Source organism: Mustela lutreola, chromosome 17, assembly GCF_030435805.1.
Source record: "Mustela lutreola isolate mMusLut2 chromosome 17, mMusLut2.pri, whole genome shotgun sequence".
Taxonomy (NCBI): Eukaryota; Metazoa; Chordata; class Mammalia; order Carnivora; family Mustelidae; genus Mustela; species Mustela lutreola.
In genome coordinates, this window is record NC_081306.1 from 16,685,604 (window position 1) to 16,699,048 (window position 13,445).

Here is a 13,445-nt window from a genome sequence, read left to right on the forward strand (position 1 = left end):
GATGAAACTGTGATGGGAACGTATCCTGGGCTGGCACAATCCGTCGCAGGGAAAGGACCCAGGTGTCCCAGCATCCCCCGTGCTCTGACTTCCATCAGGAGGCCTCTCCACCTCCCATTCCTTTAAGAGAACTGCCTCTGTTTTATGACTTTATTTATTTATTTGAGAGAGAGAGGGAGACAGAGAGAGCACGTGAGCTGGTGGAGGGGCTGAGGGAGAGGGAGAATCCCAAGCAGACTCCCCACTGAGCATTGAGTCCGACAAGGGGCTTGACCCCATGACCTTGAGATCATGACCTGAGATCAAATCAAGAGTCGGATGCTCAACTGACTGAGACACCCAGGTGCCCATTTTATGACTTTCTGATACCTTTAGGGGAAAACAAACTTGCTAAGTAAAAAAGTGAATCTCTAAAATGATACTCCTTGAGATGTATAGGAACCCTAGTCATCCTCCAGGAGAAAAGAGAAGGATTGGGGGATCGGGTTGAAGCGGAACAGCTACGTAACGCAGCTACCCAGTCTGTCTCCTATTTTAATATTCCCTGGATCCCAGTGGCCCCAGAATTAAGCCTAGTTGCTTGGCCGGGTACACGGTCACCCCTCCCTGTCCGGTTGACGGTGACTCCCTCACACTCTGCTACTTCCTGTCGCCAGGTCATCCATCACCCACATGCTAATGTCTGCTGCAATGTCTTTCCTGCCCCTGCCTCCTGTTTATATCCCCTTAATTTCTGGGTGCTCTCTTATAGTGCCACTCTGGTCACCTCTACCAGGAAGCCTTCCTGATTCACCATTTCAGGGTGAGATGTCATTCATCCGTACTTCTCCAGCAACCTAACATCATTTAAAAAAAAAATCTTATTTATTTATTTGACAGAGATCACAAGTAGGCAGAGAGGCAGGCTCTCTGCTGAGCGGAGAGCCAGATGCGGGGCTCGATCCCAGAACCCTGGGATCACGACCTGAGCCGAAGGCAGAGGCTTTAACCCACTGAGCCACCCAGGCTCTTTGAATGAAAATGTTCACATACTCAGGGTGAACCTGGCTGTACCCACCGTCTTGTTCGAACAACTGCTGGTGTCTACCATGTGTATGTTACGCACATTCTTTTCCAGTTCACCTATAATGTGATCATCTCCGTCTCTCCCTTTACTCAGGGAAATTCACTCATTCATTCACTCTTGGGTTCACTGTCAGGCATTTCCTGAGCGCCCACAGCCTGGAAACACAATACTAAACCCGAAGGACTGGCTTCGGGTGGGAACAAGGATCAGGCAGCAGTCTCTGCCTTCTGTTCCAGTGGAAGGAACAGAGAATAAATACCTTCACGCTGTGATGAGGACCAACAGTGTCACTTGATACCAGGGGAATGATTCGGCTCAGCAGGCCCGTGTCACCCAGGAAAGGCTCTACAAATGCACGGCACTCCACAGAGCTCAGTGCTCTGACCGCGGGGTCCCAGGGAGATAGCCTGTGTTCTTGGTCACTATGGCAAGGGGGGGTGAGGAGGGGGCAAGATGACTGGGGATCCATCCACCTGCTCAGGACCGAGACCCCCCCCCCACACACACACACAGAGCTGGCTCTCGGGATAGCTTTTCAAGCGTGTGAACACCCAGCTCACAGCACCAAAGAGCCATGAGAGAATTTATAAACACTCCTTGTCTATATCCTTTCCTGACCACTCTGAGGGGCTACATCAAGGTGGGGAAAGAAACACAAAACAGAGAAAATGCAGAAAGGCTGCTTTTTTTTTTTTTTTACTGGTGTGGATGCCGGAGGCTCAGTGAATCTGTGTGTTTAAGGTCAGGGGCCTGCCCTGTGTTACACAGCTCGGAAGCCACGGGACCAGGCTTCAAACCCAGGTCTGCAAGACTCTGTGGCTGGCACCACTCTGCCTCCTGCACAGAGAAGTTAAGCAAAGGGCCCAGGTTCTCTCGACAAAGAAGGGTCAATAGTCTGGTATTTTAATCCCTGAGTTAGTTCTTCCAAATTCAGTGTTCTTCCTGCCTGCTGTGCTGCCCTGCAAATATATTCAGGCCATGCAACAAACTCGTTGGGTATAAAAATCAGTGTCTTGGGTCATTTTAAGACGGAAGGGAAGAGGGAAAAAGACTGGCAGCAGCAATGACCCCACCAGAGAGATGTGCCTGATGGATTTTTGGGGGAGACATGGATCGAAGCTAGAGCATCAGGGCTGGAGTCTGGTTTAAAAAAAAAAAAACAAACCTGGAAATTGAACCACTGGTCTGTCATCTGGTAGCTGGTTTGGTTTACAGTCATAAAAGAGTAGAAGGCAGTGCTGTCCAACAGAAATATATCGCAAGCCTCAAATGCAACCCACGTGAGTCATTTTCTACTTTCTAGTGGCCTCGCTAAAAAAGTAAAATCAGGGGCACCTGGCTGGTTCAGTTGGTGGAGAATGCAACTCTTAATCTCAGGGTTGTGGGTTCGAGTCCCATGTTGGATACAGAGATTACTTAAACATAGAATCTTTAAAAAAAAAAAAAGGTCAAAACTGGTGAGATCTAACAATCTTATTTAACCCTACATGCCTAAAAATAAAAACATCTCAACATGTAATCGATATGATTATTATTAGGTATTTTACAACCCCCCCTTTTTTTGTGTGTGTGACGTCTTCAAAACCCAGTATAAATTCTGAACCCACGCACATTTCTGTCTGGATGGGCCTCATCTTGAGTGCCTGACTGTCACACTCGGGGAGTGGCCACCGTGCTGGATGTGGCAGGCTGACACATGGTGTCGGGGCATGGGTGGGCCTGAAGCCATGGACGTGCCTGGCTGGGCCAGTCTGAGCTGCGCTGCGGTGACAGGGAGTTTAGTCCAAGAGCTGCTCCTGGTGGCTGTGCAGACAGGACTGGAGAGGCAATTTACGGGACCTGGTGCAAAAACGAATATTTGAAGTTCCAGGTAGAGAAATGATTAAGAATTTCAAGATGGTGACAGTATAGCATTAAACCAAGCATGGGGAAGGGCCATGGTGAGCGCGGGTCATAAGCCCAGGGGGCCGGTCCTGGGTGCAGAAGAGAAAGACCCCTTCCACGCATCCGCACCCAACCCGGGTGTCCGGACAGCACTAGCAAGCGAAACCAGCAACAGCAACGACCAACAACCGATCGCCTACTCTGGGCCAAGCCCTGCGCTAGCTGTTTACGTAAGATACAGCAGCTTCAATCTTCCTAACAATCCTCTAAGCAGTTACTACTCCTCTCGGTCAGCAAAACAAACCAAACAACAGGACTCGAGCATTCCGTACACCCCGAGCACAAATGATCTGAGACACAATGACATCACGCTCAGGTAATTTCTCACAGACACAGTGCTATTGCCTGAAAGCCCATGTTCAAGTTCAACCACTTGTCCGTGAAATGTCTTTCATAGCTGTTCTTTGCGTTTCCGGCAGCACAGCAGGAACGCGCGTGGTTGGCTCACTTGGCGCCTTGGTCTCTCTTAACCTGGAATCTTGTCTCACCCATTTGGTTTTTATGACACGGGCACTGTGAGACTCCAGGTCAGCGGCTCTGAGTATATTTCGTCTTAATATTTTTCTTCAGGTCCTTGTAAAACGGGCTGTAGATCATGGGCACATGGCAAAAGGTCTACAGGGTACGGTAATGCCAGGGGTACAAGGTATTGGGGGGAGATGGGGGAGGGTGTATAGCTCTACTCGGGTGGAAGGTGACGATTCCCTGGAGGTAGGGACAGAGGTTTAAAGGCGATGAGGGCTTTGGGAGGTGTCAGACCAAGGAGGTGAGGCCACTGCAGACGGAGGGAATGGTGTAGGGGACAAGAGTGCTATCCTGGAGGACATTTGAGGGGCAGCAGTCCTCTGAAGGCAAGGGAACCGTGTCAGGGGACTGGGATCTGCCCCCGCTGTGCCTTCAGCCTTCCTGAGGCCCCGCCCCCTTCCCCAGGGTGCCCGGGGCATGGCATTCACCCAGAGCGGCCAGCCGCCAAGTCTCCCCAGGGTCCCTTCCAGGGGTGGCTGGCCACCGGATCTCACACACTAACAACAAAACACCAAGTCACCCTGATTCCCACATCTCCCCCATCTCGCCCTGCAAATGTTGCTTTCTAAACCTGCTTCCTTCTCACTGCCTCTCGGGGCGCAGGCTGCTGCCGTGAAAAAAACAAAGAACAAAACTCAAAATGAACTTCTAATTGACCACAGGCGTGTGAGATGTGAGGGCAGTCGCCATCCAAAGGTCCCTCCTGCCTGCTCTTGCCATGGGCCCTCCTGGCCATCAGGCACGAATTCTCACTGCAAACCCTGGTCTCCTGGAAGACGAAGCAAAGTGCCCCTCATGGCGACCCCCAGCCCCCGACCAGAGCCTTCCATTCCCGAGTTCCAGAGAGACAGGCCCTAAGTGCGTGTGTGCTGTTGGAAAGGAAGGATTCATTTTAGCGCTTGAGCAAAAATACCTTTTCAAGGTGACCCTCACTTCGTTTCCTGGGGAGATGTGTGCAGAAAAGCTTCTGCAAGCCCACGGGCCAAAGCGAATCCCTTATCTGTCATTTTAATAGCATTTTTGCTTATTGCGTTCCCACTTGATTTAAAAAATTTTTTTTTCTTCTCCCTTCCTCTCTGTTCCCACTTTAAAGGGTTCATCCCACTGTGCTCGCTCCACTGAGAGTCCTTGACAAATCTGTCCGGTACAGTTGTGTGTCCTTCAGACCAAAAGCCATACGCAGGCACATTTGTACACACGCGCACGGGTACACACATGGGCACACGCACTTGCAGACCCAGCACCCCAGATAACAGCCACTGACACATGTTGAGACACACCTCCATACACCAGTAGATATATGCAAATACATATCACGCGTGCGCACGCACAAGCACACACACATACACGTCTGCACTCACAGTGGCTGGTAGTCAGGGTCCTGAAGCAAGGCCAGCTCCCGCCTGCTTAAAACGCCTCCTCTATGCCATTCTGCAGAGTCCCAGGGACGAGAAAGGCTGGGTTCATCCTAAGAGGTGCCTCCGGGTACCAGCTCCCCCTCGGGAGGATGGTCCGGACTTCCAGGCAGTCCCCGAACCATGGGCTCAGGTACGGGAGGAAGGAAAAGGGCCTCAGAAGCAAAGCAGGTTTGGGCCAAGGATGCTCTCAGCCGGTTCCCAGCAAGTGCTAGGGGCAGGGGCATGGAGAGGGGGTGAAGGAAGAGGGACGGAAGAGAGTGAGAGGCTGAGAAGTGGCTTCACAAAGAGGCTCCGGCAGAAGCAGAAAGGAAAAGATCCACACAGAAACAAAGACAGACAGAGACTGGCGGCGGGGGGGGGGGGGGGGGGGGGGATAAACACACAGAGAAAAATAGAACATGGGCTGTTTAAAAAGATGTCTTGAGCCCAGCTCAGCTGAGTCCGGAAGGATGCGCCACCGGACCCGGGACCTTCTGAAATAGGCTCTCTGCAACCCACCCCCCTTCTCCTTCCAAGGCCCTCTTCCTCGATTTTTCTCTCACAGGCTCGGGACCCCTGGAGTACAAAGCAGTGATCCAAGGCTTCGGATTTCTAAATGTGAGGGCCGCCCAGCAGACCCCGCCTATGGCATGGCCCCAGACAAGAAGGGGCTCTGAGGGGCGCCAAGTCATCTCTAAGACCCCGGGGGCCAGAGGGGAGGCTCCGGCTCTGACAATCCACGTGACCTCTCTGGGTGTGTGTGTGGGGGGGCGGTTTGGGGCCTGGATTATTCTAGTCCCCCCCGCAGCATAGCCCAAGCTGGGGTCCATGCCTGTCCAGCGGGGGCCCAGGAGAGGAAGTGGGGACGGCTGATTGAGAGATGGGGAGGGGAGAAGGAGGGAGGAGGGGGGACACAGGGCTTTCGGTCATATGCTGCTCATCAGTTGCCATGACGACAGCAAGGGGGTGGGGGCACCCGGATGGGAGGCTGCAAGAGACATGTTGGTTCTAAATCACAGTGACAGTACTTCAGCGGAGCTATTACGCCGTTGCTGTGGCAACCAATGGGATCAAATCGCAGAGGAAATCTATAATTATTACAAGCCAGATACCAACGAACTTGGCGCAGTAATCAGCTCATTAGGGCAATTCAACATTAACTCCGGGAGGGAGGCGCGCCGACCCCCAGCCCCCAACTCTGGGAAGGAGAAGGCCAAAGAGACCCTGTGAGGCAGATCTGTTGGTGCCACAGATGGGAACCCAGAAGGCTCTCTTGGCCAAATGAGGAATATATATTAAATGAAACCACGTGAAATCGCCAACATTTTTCCATGGATTTGCTGTGTTAGTTTCCAACGTGCAGAGGCACTGAATTTGACTGCGATTACCTGCATTCTGCCTCCACCCCCGGCTCCTCACCGTCCCACTGTTCTAGGCTTTACCACCCGTCCACCCCGCTAGCCACCCGCGAATCCTCTCTGTTTCTGGTGCATTTCCAAGTCAATTGCAGACATCGTGATGTGCCTCCCCCCCGCCCCCTGCAAATACTTTAGCCTGCGTAAAATGAAGTATCTTGTCATTTTTGAACAACAAAGACAGCAATTTCATAGGGTTCAATCTACACAGAAGGAAGTCTGGATTTCTGTCTGTCATCCATCTGCCCATGTATCCATCCATCCATCTCTCCACTCATCCTTCCATCCGTCTGCCCACCCACCCGTTCCTCTTCTCCTCCATCCGCCCATCCACCTGTGTGTCCGTCTGTCCATCCATCCATCCACCCCACCCACCCACTCACTCACCCACCCACCCACCACCCATCCGCCCATGCATCCCAGGGACAGCTCATGCACACTCGCCATTTCCACCAGATATCCACCATCCCCACATCTTCCTGCCTGGGCCAGTAGATACCGCCAACAGGATGTCCTACATAGTGAGCTCAGTAGGATCTCAACTGAAATCATTGTTTTTCTCCTCACACACGTGTTCCCTTCCTTATGTGCAGCATCTCAGTAAACAGATGCAATCTGTCCAAGTCGGAAACTCAAGACCCATGGTTGGCTCCTCTATCCTGTTACCTTCCCTCAGCACCACACTCCGGCTCTAGCCTCCACCCTCTCCTCTCTCGCTCTTGTCCTGGTTCAGGTACCCAGTTTCCTAACTGGACAACTGCCCAGGCTCCCAGGGGCCACCTCACCCTCCCTCTGCTCTGTCCATGCTGACCCCCCATTGCAAACTATCTGGCCACATTGACAGTATGGGGGGAACGAGCACCTCATACATGGCCGGTGGGGCTACACATCTACACACATACCTTGGAGAGCCTTTTCATCAAAATCTGTACATTTTTAAATGCACTAACTGCTTTTTCTCTCAGCATCATTCTACTTGAAAGAATTTGCCTCACTGATAGAAATGGAAAGCAACCCAAAGGTCCACCACCGGCAACTGGCTAAATAAATTCCAGCACACCTGTAATATAGAATACTATTCAGCTGATAAAAAGAATGAGGTAGCACTTTATGCACAGACGAGAGAAAGTATTCAACCCATGAAGTTAAAGCACGTTGCAATAAGGCATGTATGGGGCGAGGTCTCCTGTGTCCCCGGAAGCTTCTACATTTGGGCACCAGGTTGGCTTGAGACATAAGTGGGTGCCAGTGTGTCCAGGGAGCATGGCTTCATGAACTGCCTCTCACAAATGACAGCATTGCTCTCCACCAGGCTGGAGACCAAGGGGCGCGGGGCTGCCTTTCCTGCCCTTCCTGTCTGCCTCAGTAGCACACAGCACTTCTCTGCTTTACCAGGCAAGGTGGCCCTACAGGCTGCTGGGCTGTATTCGGTGTTGGCCTTCTCTCTGGTCCAGGGAACACCTGGGGACACCATCTGACTAGAGGGGACGTGAGACTGAAACCTGCCTCTTTTGGAAAGCACGAGGTTCACAGGCGAACACCTGGTTTCTGGTTCCTGCTCAGACCCTAACGGGCTCTTGTGCCTCTGTCTCTCCAGCTCTATGATGCGCTGACTACACCTCCTGGGGTCATTCTGAAGGTCAAATGTGGCAACAGGGGTGAAGACAGCGTGCCAAGGTCAGCTTGCTGAACCACTGAGAGGTAGTTATAAATTCGTCTTCAGGACCCATTCAGCCACCTCGGAATGCTAAGCCCAGCACATGTTTCTGTCTGGGCACCTCTCCTGTGCTGAGGACACAGCTCAGCCCTTCACATACACGGTTTCACGTAAGCTTCAAAGCTCTTTGGTAGTAGGAATTTTCGCTCCCACTTTGCAGATGAGAAAGCCAAAGTGCACAGAGGTTAAGGGGCTCCCTAGGAGCAGAGAGAGCTCTGGTGCTAACCAGATAAGCCCCTAAATCTTTCTTCCTTTTTTTTTAAAATACAATTTTATTCATTTGAGAGAGAGAGCACGTGTGCATGAGCCAGGGAGTAGGTAGGCAGAGGAAGAGGAATAAGCAGATTCCCCAGGGAGCAGGAAGCCCTACGTGGGGCTTGATCCCAGGACCCTGAGATCATGACCTGAGTAAAAGTCAAACACTTAACTGACTGAGCCACCCAGGCACTCCAGGCCCCTAAATACTTCAGGTTGTAAAGTCCATGCTTCTCCCATTTCTTAACCATTCCTGATTCTTAAATCATGCCTTTAGATTGGTGCTGTCGACAAGAAACATGAATATGAGTCACAGAAGGAATTTAGTATTTTCTAGAAGCCATATTACCAAAAAAGGGGAACAGATGACATGAACGTCAGTTATACGTTCTATTCAACTTGATATATCCCCAGGTCATCATTGCAGCCAATACTCAATATGAAAAGTAATCAGTGAGGTCTGGATATCTTTGGTCCTACTGCAACTTGGCTAATTATTTCCTATACATGAGTCCACTCGTTCTCATGACTCAGGGAAGCAGGTGCTCTTACGACAGAGGAGAAACATGTAGCTCGGGTAGTTTAGGGAACGTGTCCAAGATCACAGAGCTAATTACCTACCCAAGGAGCTGGAGTTTGTACCGAAGTTCATCCTGGCCCCTCACATAGCCACCAACGGATGCCAAATATCCCATCACAACACGTCAATCACACGGGTCTGTAAAAATTAAACTTCTGAGAGGACGATTTGACTTGCGGCACTTATTTCAAACAATCTGATTAATCAATACTTAACATCACTTAAGCATTAGCTAAAAAGTCTGCAACTTGCCCTGAACTTTGTACACTCATCGGATGTTAAGAATTGATAATAAACCAGACAACGAATGCCCCTGCTGGTGTGTCTCCTCTTGCCTCGATGCGATGTGAATCAGAGAGACAAGTCAAGTCCAGCCTCTGCCCCCTCAGAGCAGCCAGCCCCCTGTCGGACAAAGCGGTGGCTTCATTCCTTCGTGGGATCGCATGTGGGATGGCGGGCCAGTGCTCATTTGCCCCTCCCGGTAGGGCCAATTCTGCCCTGTGACATAAGAGAACTGGCTGTGTCTCACTGGGGATGGGGATGGTGGTGTTGCCACTGCAGCTGGCTCTGGGATGGTCCCGGCCAGAGCCCGAGAAATCCGTGCTCTGAAGCTGCCAAAATCCCTGATTCCGGGCTGAGTGTAGCCAGCTCTTTGGTTCCTTAGTGTGGCTGCTGCTTCAGAAAGGCAGGATTCACCCTTGCCTCTTGCAAACTGGCATAGAAGCCAACCACACTCCAGTGCTGGCTCCTTGAACACAAACAAGATTACCTGGTCATCAGCTGGAGGATGAAACCAGAGAAAACAGCAAGAAAGGGAGCTCTGATCTGTGTCTGAAATATGACTCTGATTCATCTGTTTTTCTCTCTCATTTCCACTGCCTCCTTCAGACCACCACGGTCAGCTACCGCAAGTACGGGCACCTTCCTGCTTGTCCTTCAGCCTGTCACTTCTTGTTTCAGCGTTGCTTCCCAGGCTTTCACGAGGCCTCTGAGATGCTGCCCAAGCAATCCCTGCCTCTGATTCCTGGAAAGCACAGAGCTCTGTGGCCTCAGGGCCTTTGCATGGACTATTCTTTTTTTTTTTTTTTTTTTTTTTTAATTAATTTGACAGACAGGGACGCCTGGATGGCTCAGTTGGTTGGGCCACTGCCTTCAGCTCAGGTCATGATCCCAGGGTCCTGGGATTGAGTCCCGCATCGGGCTCCTTGCTCAGTGGGGAGCCTGCTTCTCTCTCTGCCTCTGCCTGCCTCTCTGCCTGCTTGTGTTCTCCCACTCTCTCTCTCTCTAACAAATAAATAAATAAAATCTTTAAAAAAAAATTAATTTGACAGACAGATCACAAGTAGGCAGAGCTGAGCAGAGAACCCGATGCGGGGCTTGATCCGAGGACCCGGGATCATGACCTGAGGTGAAGGCAGAGGCTTTAACCCACTGAGCCACCCAGGTGCCCCTGCATGGGCTATTCTTGCTGCCTGGATGGCTTCCCTCACTTTTGCTCGGTCAACTTCCAGGCATGCCTCAGATTTCAAACCTCCTATGTTACCTCCTCAGGGAAGCTTTTTTCTTAACTGCATGGAAATAAAAGCATCCAATGTAACTTCTTGCACTTAGAAGTGTAACTTCTTAGAGTGGTATTGTTCTTGCCACTTACCACTGTTTGCACATGTATATTCATTTGTGTATCCCCTGAATGTGCACCTTCTATGCCATTCCCTATACCCCAGAGATGCAGGGTGTCCCCAGCAGTTAGCCCAGTGCCTGGCACACATGACAGGCACATTCAGTGTCTGCTGAATGGATTCTTACTATTCCCATCTTACAGATAAAAGACCCGAGGGCTTGGAAGAAAGGAAACTTGCCTGAATGACACGTGCATCTTTAAAAAATATATATATATATATCTCGATATCCTACTGTGTGCAAAGTCCTAACCCAAAGGGTCTAGAAGCTCTACTGAGAAACGTAGGCAAATGGCTAGTGTGCAGAAATGGCATCACTGGCCACAGAAACTGTGAAGCCTTCCTCCTCTCTTTAACCACTTTGTGAAATTGAGAGAGTGTGTTAGGTGTGGAGTCAGTTTCCTCTCTTTGAAGTGATACCCAGAAGGAAAAATCAACTGACCAACAAGGAGTTAAGCTAATGCCTTTCTGATCTCAGGTCTGAATGTCAGAACATCTCCCCTGGCTCTCCAAACAGACCCTACTAGAGAGTATCTGGGCACAGCCTTTTTGGAAAACAATGTAACCACTAGGGATCAAGAGATGCTATTTTAAACCCAAATAATTCCACCTTCAGAAATTTAGCTAATGCAAGTAATCTTACACAGGGACGCAGTCCCAAGCTCAGAGATGGTCACGGCAGGGTAGTTTACAAGAATGGACAGCTGAAAAAACATGTAAACAACCAGCAGTAGGGGACCCCTCAAATTAGCTGTGATACAGTAGCTTAATCATTTACCGAAAACTACGTAGAAAAGCAGGGAAATGATTTTCAAAGCAATGCAATAAGAAAGAAAGAACAGGGAAGTTTTAGATGCAGTCTGGCTAGAATTTTGTTGAGGCACAAAAACAAAACCATAAACCAGAACAAGGGAAAGCAAAGCTTGAAAGAAAGAAAGACATCTTCTGTTGAACAACACTTTTATCTATCATCTATGGGGTGGCAGTCTCCTTTTTTGTATTTTCTGAGTCATCGTAATGACGTGTATTGCTAGTTTATTCCAATGTGAGAAGGAAAGACACCTCTCTGGCTTTCTCAAATGATTTACAGAAAGAAGGCGCAAGAAGGGTAAGCGTGGCCTCAGTGAATGGCAGGCAAGTGCATCTAGACATTTAATTACAGGAAAACAACTACCGAATAATCTGACATGGCATTAACACAGAGCCCAGAGGCACTTGAAAATTGATCCATGTTCGGTGTGGTTTCTGAAGGTGTGAAAAGAGGAGATGAGCTTCCAAATGGGCTATAAAAAGTACATTTGTTTTCTGGCATCGAACCAGGTCAAACCGGATTCCAATCCCCAGGTGGAAATGCTTACAAGGTTTGAAAGTGGGTCAGCGTCAGCAGGAGTTCGGTGGATACAAAACGGGACTTCTTGGCTCACCCCAAGATGGCTGTGGGGGAGGTAGTGGGAGGTGGAAGCCTGAGCTTCAGCTCGGAGTCTGGGGGTCTGGGGATCACAGAAGGTCCTGGAAGAGGACGTTCTGCTGCTTTGCTACCCTGGGATTCAGACTGTAGGCTAGGGGTCTACAAATGTGGGCCAGCTGCCTGACTTTACAAATAAACATTTCTGGAACATGCGATCATTTGCGGCTGCTGCAGCTGCCTGGAAGGGCTAGGCTGGCAGAGCAGAGGAGCTGTGATCGCAGGGCCCCGGGCCGAGGGCATTTACCATCTGGACCTTTGCAGACAGTACACCGACCTTCTATCCGGGGACTGGCGGCGTTGAAGCCGCAGATCTGACCCATCTTCCCAATAACAACCTGGCGGTCTGCACTGGTCCATTCCACGAGGAGTCTGGCTTTTCAAGAGGGCATGCGCACCCTGCCGCTTTCCACAGCAGAGGGCGTCTGGTTTTTCTGCCAACATGTTGATGGTGCTGGAGGGGCGTGCTTCTCCAGACTTGGCACCTGCGGTCTGCCGCGTTTTGCTCTATTGGCCAGTATTTATAAAAACCCTTTCCCTTGAAGTGATCTTGCATTTTAACAAATAAATTTAAGTAATTTTACATCACTATTCTATCTGGGAAGCGGTATCACTTAATACAGATAGTAGGTTCCCGTTGAAATGACAGCAGAGCTGTGTGATTACTTGTGCCTGGTTCAGGTGCCCAGATGAGGCTCCAGGCCACCCAACCCTTCCACGTGCCCCCTCTCTGGCATGCTGTCTAACTCATCAGTAATCCCAAGGGCTTCGCCTTGGAAACAGATCCAGAATCTGCCCGCTACTCCCACCTCCACCGCTGCCACATGTGCCCCAACCCCCAGGGCACCCCCCATGGCCTCCCACCCAGAAGCCAGGCACAGAAGGATGGGGTCTGATCTACTTCCATGACACATCGGCAGCAGGCAAATTCACAGGGGTGGAAAGCAGATTTAAGGTTACTGGTTGTTGGAGCTATTGCTTACTGGTTGCAGAATTTCTATTTGGGGAGAGCAAAAGGTTTTGGAACCAGATAGCAGTGAGGGTTGCACATCCCTGTGTGTGTAATTCATGCCACTGAATCCACTGAGTTTGACCTGGCTTTTAAGGGGTGAATTGCACTGTATGTGGGTTATATCATGATAGAGCTATAAAACACAAAACAATGGGGCAGAAGGGACATGTTTCCAGTCTAGGCCAGGCCTCTGCCTGTCTCTATGGAAGAGGGACTACCTGGAAGACGTCTGAGCCACAAGAAGCCCAGATCACTGCGAGAGGTCCTGGAGGCAGAGACCCACCTGGAAAGAGAGGTCCAGAGCACTGCAGTGCCAGGCCCAGGGTGAAGAAGCCATCTTGGACATCCGGCCCAGTCGAGCCTTTGGATGATCCCAGCCCCTGTATCTGG

The 13,445-nt window shown here is 50.5% G+C and overlaps 1 protein-coding gene across 2 annotated transcripts in view; it reads right to left on the bottom strand.

The window, feature by feature from the left end:
• ABAT (4-aminobutyrate aminotransferase) overlaps positions 1-13,445 on the bottom strand; it is an 81,160-nt gene that overhangs the window by 46,479 nt on the left and 21,236 nt on the right. The window contains exon 1 of one of the 2 annotated variants that reach the window (XM_059154941.1): positions 4,897-5,026. The exons of the other annotated variant lie outside the window; for it this stretch is intronic. The gene's annotated coding sequence lies outside the window, so the exon portion shown is untranslated. Of the gene's footprint in view, positions 1-4,896; positions 5,027-13,445 lie in introns of those variants that run through there. 2 annotated transcript variants of the gene reach the window in all.